Source organism: Otolemur garnettii, unplaced genomic scaffold (genome assembly GCF_000181295.1).
Source record: "Otolemur garnettii isolate 467f Iridium unplaced genomic scaffold, OtoGar3 scaffold00244, whole genome shotgun sequence".
NCBI lineage: Eukaryota > Metazoa > Chordata > Mammalia > Primates > Galagidae > Otolemur > Otolemur garnettii.
Window position 1 is genome coordinate 1,000,281 of NW_003852639.1, and position 7,718 is coordinate 1,007,998.

The 7,718-nt window shown below is 49.6% G+C and overlaps 1 pseudogene; it reads left to right on the forward strand.

Moving 5' to 3' along the window:
* Positions 1-5,771: 5,771 nt before the first annotated feature.
* The window catches only part of LOC100963485, a 5,081-nt pseudogene continuing 3,134 nt past the window's right edge, over positions 5,772-7,718 (forward strand).

Consider the following 7,718-nt stretch of genomic DNA (forward strand, 5'->3'; position numbering starts at 1 on the left):
AAAAAAAAAAAAAAAAAGTCATAAAAATGAAATGGAAGGGCTCAGTGCCTGTGGCTCAAGTGGCTAAGGTGCCAACCACATACACCTAAGGTGGCGGGTTCAAATCCAGCCTGGGCCCGCCAAACAACAATGACGTCTGCAACCAAAAAATAGCTGGGCATTGTGGTGGGCACCTGTCATCCCAGCTACTTGGGAGGCTGAGGCAAGAGACTTGCTTGTGCCCAGGAGTTGGAGGTTGCTCTGAGCTGTGATGCCACGGCACTCTACCCAGGGGAACAGCTTGAGGCTCTGTCTCAAAAAAAAAAAAAAGAAAGAAAGAAAGAAATTGGTAAACTCTCCCAGGATGCAAAGCTTAATTGGATACAGGCCTTGCCCCTGGTGTTGTTCGTAGAGGCCTCTGTCAATCCTCTGCAATTTAGCAGGAACTCCTAAAAGAGCTGAGAAAGACTGAACTGAATAGACAAAACCCTAGAAAGAGTAGCAAGGAAAACTCCCACTGAGGTAATTAACCATGTTCTGTTTAGTCTTTTGTGTCTGTACATCCTTTCTCTTTGGAGAATCAAGGGGACCAAGTCTAGGTCTAGAATCAGAACTGAGTCCCCCTCAAACCAAGGTAGAAAGAACTTTACACCATCATCTTGACCACCCCCACAGCAGTGAAGGTGGAAGGAATCCTCACCTGGAGTCATCACAGCTGGCTGAATAGGACTTCACTGCCCTTTGGAAAGTAAAGGTGACTTTTAAGACAGTCAACATGCCCTGTTCCAGCTACATACTGAGGGCTGGCTGGTCAATGCACAGTGGAAGCCTGAGGAAACTCCTTGAGGGACTTGTCTTAACTGGACTTTGGACTTTGGGGAAGGTGGAGGGGAATGTCACAGGAAAAAGTAAAAACTTGTATGTATATTAGCCTACCACCACAGTACTATTAAGGCCTGAGTAGAGAACCCAAAAAGAGTCACAGTCCCTAAAACCTCAGTGCTAAAAAGTAATTAATACTGGCACCTGCAGAAACAAGCTGATATTGAGACCCTAAATTAAAATATATTGGAGTCTCAAAAGGGGGGAATGAGAGAGGATACCCAAGAAAGGTGAGATCTAGGGGAACCACACACCAGACCTCAAGCCAAGATTCCTCTTCTGCCCTAAATCCCCCAGGAGTATGACCTCCTTCAGTGGCTTCAATTTTACCCTTGTGCCATCTAGCCCCCACCCCAGCCTCAAGGGGACAGCCATTCATAATATATGACCCCTTTTCCACCAGCGACCTGTAAAATTGGAAAACCCCAAGCCCCCCATTCTCAGAGAAACCACAGGAGCTAATCTCTCTTCTTGAAACTATCCTTTTCCAGCCACCAACCCACTTGGGATGATTGTCAGCAACTTCTCCAGGTGTTGTTCACATCAGAGGAACATGAACGCATTCTGAGAGCGGCCAGGAAGGCTGTTCTGGGACCAGATAGGCAGCCCAGCACCAATGCAGCCCTGTTGGAGACTTGTTTCCCAAGTGACCAACCCCCACGGGACCCTAACTCTGCTGAAGGTAGAGAAGCTCTACTTTGGTACCACCAGATTCTGATGCAGGGCCTCTGGGTAGCTGCTAAAAAACCTACCAATTTATCTAAGGTCAATGAAGTCATTCAGGGAGTCACAGAAAGCCCTGCGGCTTTCCTAGAAAGGTTGTTAGAAGCCTACAGGCCTTATACTCCAATTGATCTGGAGGCCTCAGAAAATAGGCAGGCTATAAACATAGCCTATGTTGCTCAGTCGGCCCCTGATATCAGAAAGAAGTTACACAGGCTGGAGGGATTTGAAGGGAAAAATCTCAGTGAGTTAGTGGAAGTAGCCCTGAGGGTTTTTAACAACTGGAAGTCAGTGGACATGGCCACCACCAAAGGGACAGCTAAAGTCATTATAGCCACCCTCCAAGAACACTCCCAAGCCCAGGGAGCTCCACAAGGCAGGGGAGCTCCACAGGCAAGGGCTATAGACCCTCCCCAAAGCCAGATCAATGTGCCTATTGCAAGGAAATAGGACACTGGAAAAATGAATGCCCCCAGAGAATAGCTAGAGAACAGGCACAGGCACAGGCACAGGCACAGGCACCGCCAAAAATCCTCGTCAAAGAAAATGCCAACTGAGAGAGTTGGGGCTTCTTCCCCCTAGGCCCCTGGGAGCCCGTGATAACCTTACAACTTGGGGGCCAACTTGTGAACTTTCTGGTAGACACAGGTGCATCATTTTCAGTCTTAAAGTAATCCCAAGGACCTGTCACAAAACAAAAGGCAATAATTGTGGGTGCCACCAGGGAACCTCAGGCAGTCCCTTGGACCACTGCCCACATAACGGACTTGGGTAGGGGCACTCCTTTCTGGTCATGCTGGATTGCCCATACCCCTTGTTGGGGTGAGATCTGTTGCAAAAACTCTGTGCCACTGTTTCCTTTAAACCCACTGGAGCCATTCTGATGGTACCTGACAGCCCCAATCCACATTCTTTTCTCTGCCCTTCTCAGGGATGAGTACCTGTTCTTCAAAGAGCTTGACAGAGTTCCAACTCAGGAAGAATGCTTCCGTGCTTGGCAGTTACTAATCCTGCAGGTATGGGCTGAGGACAATCCCCCAGGGCTGGTGAGCCACCAACTGCCAGTGGTAGTACAGGTCTCCAGTGGGGCCATCCTGGTCTGAGTCTGCCAATACCCCCTGTCCCGAGAGGCTAAGACAGGGATCACAGTACACATCACCCAGCTCTGGGAAGTGAGCATACCTTGCAAATCTGCCTGGAACACTCCTCTCCTCCCTGTCAAAAAGCCTGGTATCAATGACTACCAACCTGTCCAAGACCTGAGGGAGGTAAACGCATGAACAGAGAAAATCCACCCCATCATTCCAAACCCCTACACCTTGCTCAGCCTAATTCCCCCTTCTAGAGCTTGGTACTCAGTCCTTGACTTAAAGATGCTTTCTTCATAATTCCTTTTTCCCCTGCCAGTCAACCTATTTTTGCCTTTGAATTGGTGGATCCAGAGAGCAGGCAAACCAGACAGCTGACCTGCCTGGACCCACCTGCCCCAGGGCTTCAAAAACTCCCCCACTGGCTCAGAAAAATTAAAACATTACAAAGTTGAAGGTTATATTTTAAAATAGAATAAATACAATGTGAAACAAAATTAGGAACACAATTGCTAAGTTTAAAAATGTTATAACAGGCTTGGTGCCTGTGGCTCAAGCAGCTAAGGGGCCAGCCACATACACCTAAGGTGGCGGGTTTGAATCCAGCCCAGGCCTGCCAAAGAACAATGATGGCTGCAGCCCCCAAATAGCCGGCCATTCTGGTGGTCCCAGCTACTTGGAAGGCTGAGGTAGAAGACTTGCTGGAGCCCAGGAGTTGGAGGTTGCTGTGAGCTGCGATGCCACAGCACTCTACCCAGGGGGATAGCTTGAGGCTCTGTCTCAAAAAAAACCTTCCCCACCTTGTTTGATGAAGCCCTGAGTAAAGACCTCCTCCCTTTTTGGGATGCCCATCCACACATCTCCATTTGCAATATGTTGATGATCTCCTGCTGGCCACTGAGACAGAGCCAGAATGTGAGCACGCCACCATTGACCTCCTAGGAACTGGAAAGACTGGGATACCACGTCTCTGACAAGAAGGCACAATTGTGTACCACTGTTGCAACCTATCTGGGGTATGAACTACAAGTGCCCTTTCCAAGAGCAGGATTAAAGCCATTCCTCTACATCTCCCTCCACCGGCTACCAAGAGGCAAGCCCACAAATTCCTAGGGGTGGTCGGGTACTGTCATTTGTGGATCCTGGGCTTTGCAGAAATAGCCACTCCCCTGTACACAAGCACAGGTGGAGGTGACAAACCCCTCTAATGGGGACAGACTGAACAGGAGCCATTAACCAACTAAAATATGCCCTCGCTTCCGCGCCTGTCCTAGCCCTGCCTGATATCACCAAGCCCTTCCAACTCTTCATAGCTGAAACCAAGGATGTGGCAAAGGGAGTCCTTACCCAGACCCTAGGCCCCTGGAAGAAACCTGTCACATACCACTCCAAGCAGTTGGACCCAGTTGCCTCAGGATGGCCGAGCTGCATCCAACAAGCCATGCTGGTCTAAGAAGCAAAGAAACTGACCCTGGGACAGGATCTACAAGTAGTTGGGGGCCACACCACGGAAGCCCTCCTCCAAAGCCACCCCCAACCATGGGATCTCCAACTCCCATGTCACTCAGTACCAAGTATTGCTTCTTGACCCTCCCCAAGTAACTTTTCTCAAAACAGCCATCTTAAACCCAGCCACCCTCCTGCTGGATGATGACCCAGCATGACCCATTCATGATTGCTTGAACACACTGGACACCCTCTCCTGCCTGCAACCAGATTTAAGAGACACACTCCTCCAAGCCACCAACCTAGACCTGTTCATGGACGGCAGTAGCTACATCTATGAAGGTAAACACATAGCTGGGGCAGCAGTTACCACTCTCACAGAGGTCCTTTGGGAACAGGCATTGGGACACGGAACTTTAGCTCAGAAAGCAGAGCTTATTACCCTTACACAAGCCCTGCGATTCGCTGAAGGAAAAGCGGCCAACATGTACACAGATAACTGGTATGTGTTTGCCATAGCCCATGTCCATGGGGCCCTGTACAAGGAGAGGGGACTCCTGACTTCTAGGGGAAAGGACATCAAAAACAAAGAAGAGATCCTGGCCCTACTGGAAGCTATCTAGCTGCCAAGCAGCTAGCCATCATCCATTGCCACAGACACCAAAGAACAGACTCCCCCATCACAAAGGGAAATATACTGGCCAATCAAATGGCCAGGGTGGCTGTCCTAAGACCAATGGAGCCCATCCACACTCTTCCAGTCCTACCAGACCGCCTACTACTACCATCACCAGTCTACTCAGAAACAGACCGAGAAGAAAGCAATCACCTGGATTGCCTAACAGGTCCTTGAGACTGGCTTATTTGCCTACACAGTTGCCCCTTCCTCCTGGAGACATTAGGATGACAACCTGTGGACCAACTACACTAGGGAACCCACCTTGGGGCCACAAAACTCAGCCAACTCATCTCCAAGCACTTGTACGTTCCCCGTCTCTGCAAATGGACTAAGGGCACAGCCTCCAGATGCCTTTCATGTAACAAGGTAAATGTGACCTGTGTGCCTCACCACATGGGGCCACGCCTCCAAGGCACCAACTCAGGGGAGCACTGGGAACTCGATTTCACTGAAATCAAGCCAGGGCAATACGGATATAAATACCTCCTCATTTTAATTGATACCTTTTCAGGTTAGCCAGAAGCGTTCCCTTGTAAAAAAGAAACCGCCTTGACAGTGGCAAAACATGTTCTCACTGACATCATCCCCCTGTTCGGATTGCCTCTCGCCCTGGGCTCTGATAATGGCTCAGCCTTCATAGCCCAGGTCTCTAGAAACCTGGGGGCTGCTTTAAAAATTACATGGAAGTTACATTGTGCCTGTAGGCCCCAAAGTTCAGGACGGGTGGAAAGGATGAATCGAACATTAAAGGAAACCTTAACCAAATTGCATATAAAAACTGGCGGCAACTGGGTAGACCTCCTCCCCTTCGTCCTATTGTGGCTCAATGCACCCCCTACCTCCAAGGTTTAACACCTTTTGAAATAATCCAGGGAGCCCAGCCCCTTATAATCCCAAAACTAACTGATGAGCTGATAGCCCCCATTCATAACCCCAAACATTTGAGCTCATTATAGGCCCTGCAAAAACTACGCATGGACCTCCAAGATGCTATCCAGCCAACTACATCTGAGCCTGCCAGTACCCCACTCCTGGAACAGCTACACAACCTCCAACCTGGAGACTAGGCTCGGGTAAAGAAACATAACCCAGAAACCTTAGCCCCCCCAATGGGAGAGTCCTTACCCTGTTATCTTAACTACCCCAGCAGCCATCAGAGTCAGAGGGAAGAAGTCGTACATCCACTATACTCACACCAAGAGGCCTCAGAGGACCATATCCACCTGACACGGCACCTCGAGCCCACCAAAGACCCCCTAAAACTTTGACTGTGCAGATCTCCCTCCTCATCTTCACCTGCCTGCTCCCCACCAGCCAAGGAGCTGGTAGGAGGGGACACTACCACTACCAACACCAACTCATCCCCCAAAATTGGATTCTCTCCCATACCAAAGATGGCACTGAAGTCACTTGCACCTCAGCAACCAACACCCAGCCAGCCTTCCACTTCGACCTCTGCACTTTACTTGGATACAGCTGGACTGGGGGCTTTATAGTCAGGTATAGGATGGGACCAGACTGCAAAAGTTGGCAAGGAGCTGAAGGTATGAAAGGCTTAGACTTTTATATCTGCCCTGCCACATCAACATCCTGTGGAGGACCAGGGGACTACTACTGTAAGAGCTGGGGCTGTGAGACTATGGCATCATGGGGAACAAAGGATCCACAGATAGGATTCCATAAAAATGATCTGGGCCCCTGTGTCCAGAAATTTAACTGCAACCTTATCAAATTATTCATAAAAGACTGGTGGAAAGGAGAATGGGGAACAGGCCTAACCTGGGGTCTCAGGCTGTATGTCCATGGACCTGACCCTGGTATTTTGTTTACCATTCACAAACCCCCCCGGCCATTGCCTATCAAACCGATAAGCCCAAATTTTATCCTCAATCCAGAGCCCCCCGGGTTTCCCCACCAGTCCCAATCCCCACCATCCTGGACCAAATACTATCTCCTGCTACTTCCACTCCCGCTTCCTCATCTCCTAAACTGGCCCTTTTAGATGCAGTGTTTAAATTTGCAAATACCACAAATACCAATCTAACAAACAATTGCCTTATAACTGGTTAACTGCCTTAACCCGGCCCCACCGTACTATGTAGGAGTGGCTACAAATGCCACCCTTGGACAGTCCCTGACCCAGATACTTAATGCTTCAGCCAGCACCCTCCAACAGAATAACAGCATATGTACCTGGGGTTCCACCCCCTACTCTAACCTTGGGAGATCTTCAGGGGCAAGTATGATGTACTATGTCACCAGTCTATCCCTTACAAACAACCCCCTACCAAGATAATTGCCTACGGGTCATGCAAGTCACAAACTCTTCCCACCCCCACCCCCCCACCCCCGGCTGCATCTCCTTATTACTTAGTAACTCCTACAGGAACTTGGTTCGCATGCTCCACCAGTTTAACCCCTTGTGTAAATTCTGTAATATTGTACAACACCCCCCCCAAGTCTGCATACTAACCCATATTGTTCCCCAAGTCTACATTTACTCTGGAGAAGGAGGAAGAGAACACTTTTTCAGCCTACAAAAACAAACTAGAGCCCCTATTTTAGTACCCCTACTTGTAGGCATAGGATTAGCTGTTTCCATGGCCATGAGCACCACAGCTCCTGCCACTGGGCCCCTCAGCCCAAGTTTTTTGTTTTATTTTCTTTTGTTTTTGAGACAGAGCCTCAAGCTGTCCTCCTGGGTAGAGTGCCGTGGCATCACAGCTCACAGAAACGTCCAACTCCTGGGCTCAAGTGAGTCTCCTGCCTCCACCTCCCAAGTAGCAGGGACCATAGGCACCCACCACAATGCCCAGCTATTTTTTGGTTGCAGCCATCATTGTTGTTTGGTGGGCCCAGGCTGGATTCAAACCCACCACCTGGCTCGGCGCCTGTGGCTCAAGCGGCTAAGGCTCCAGCCA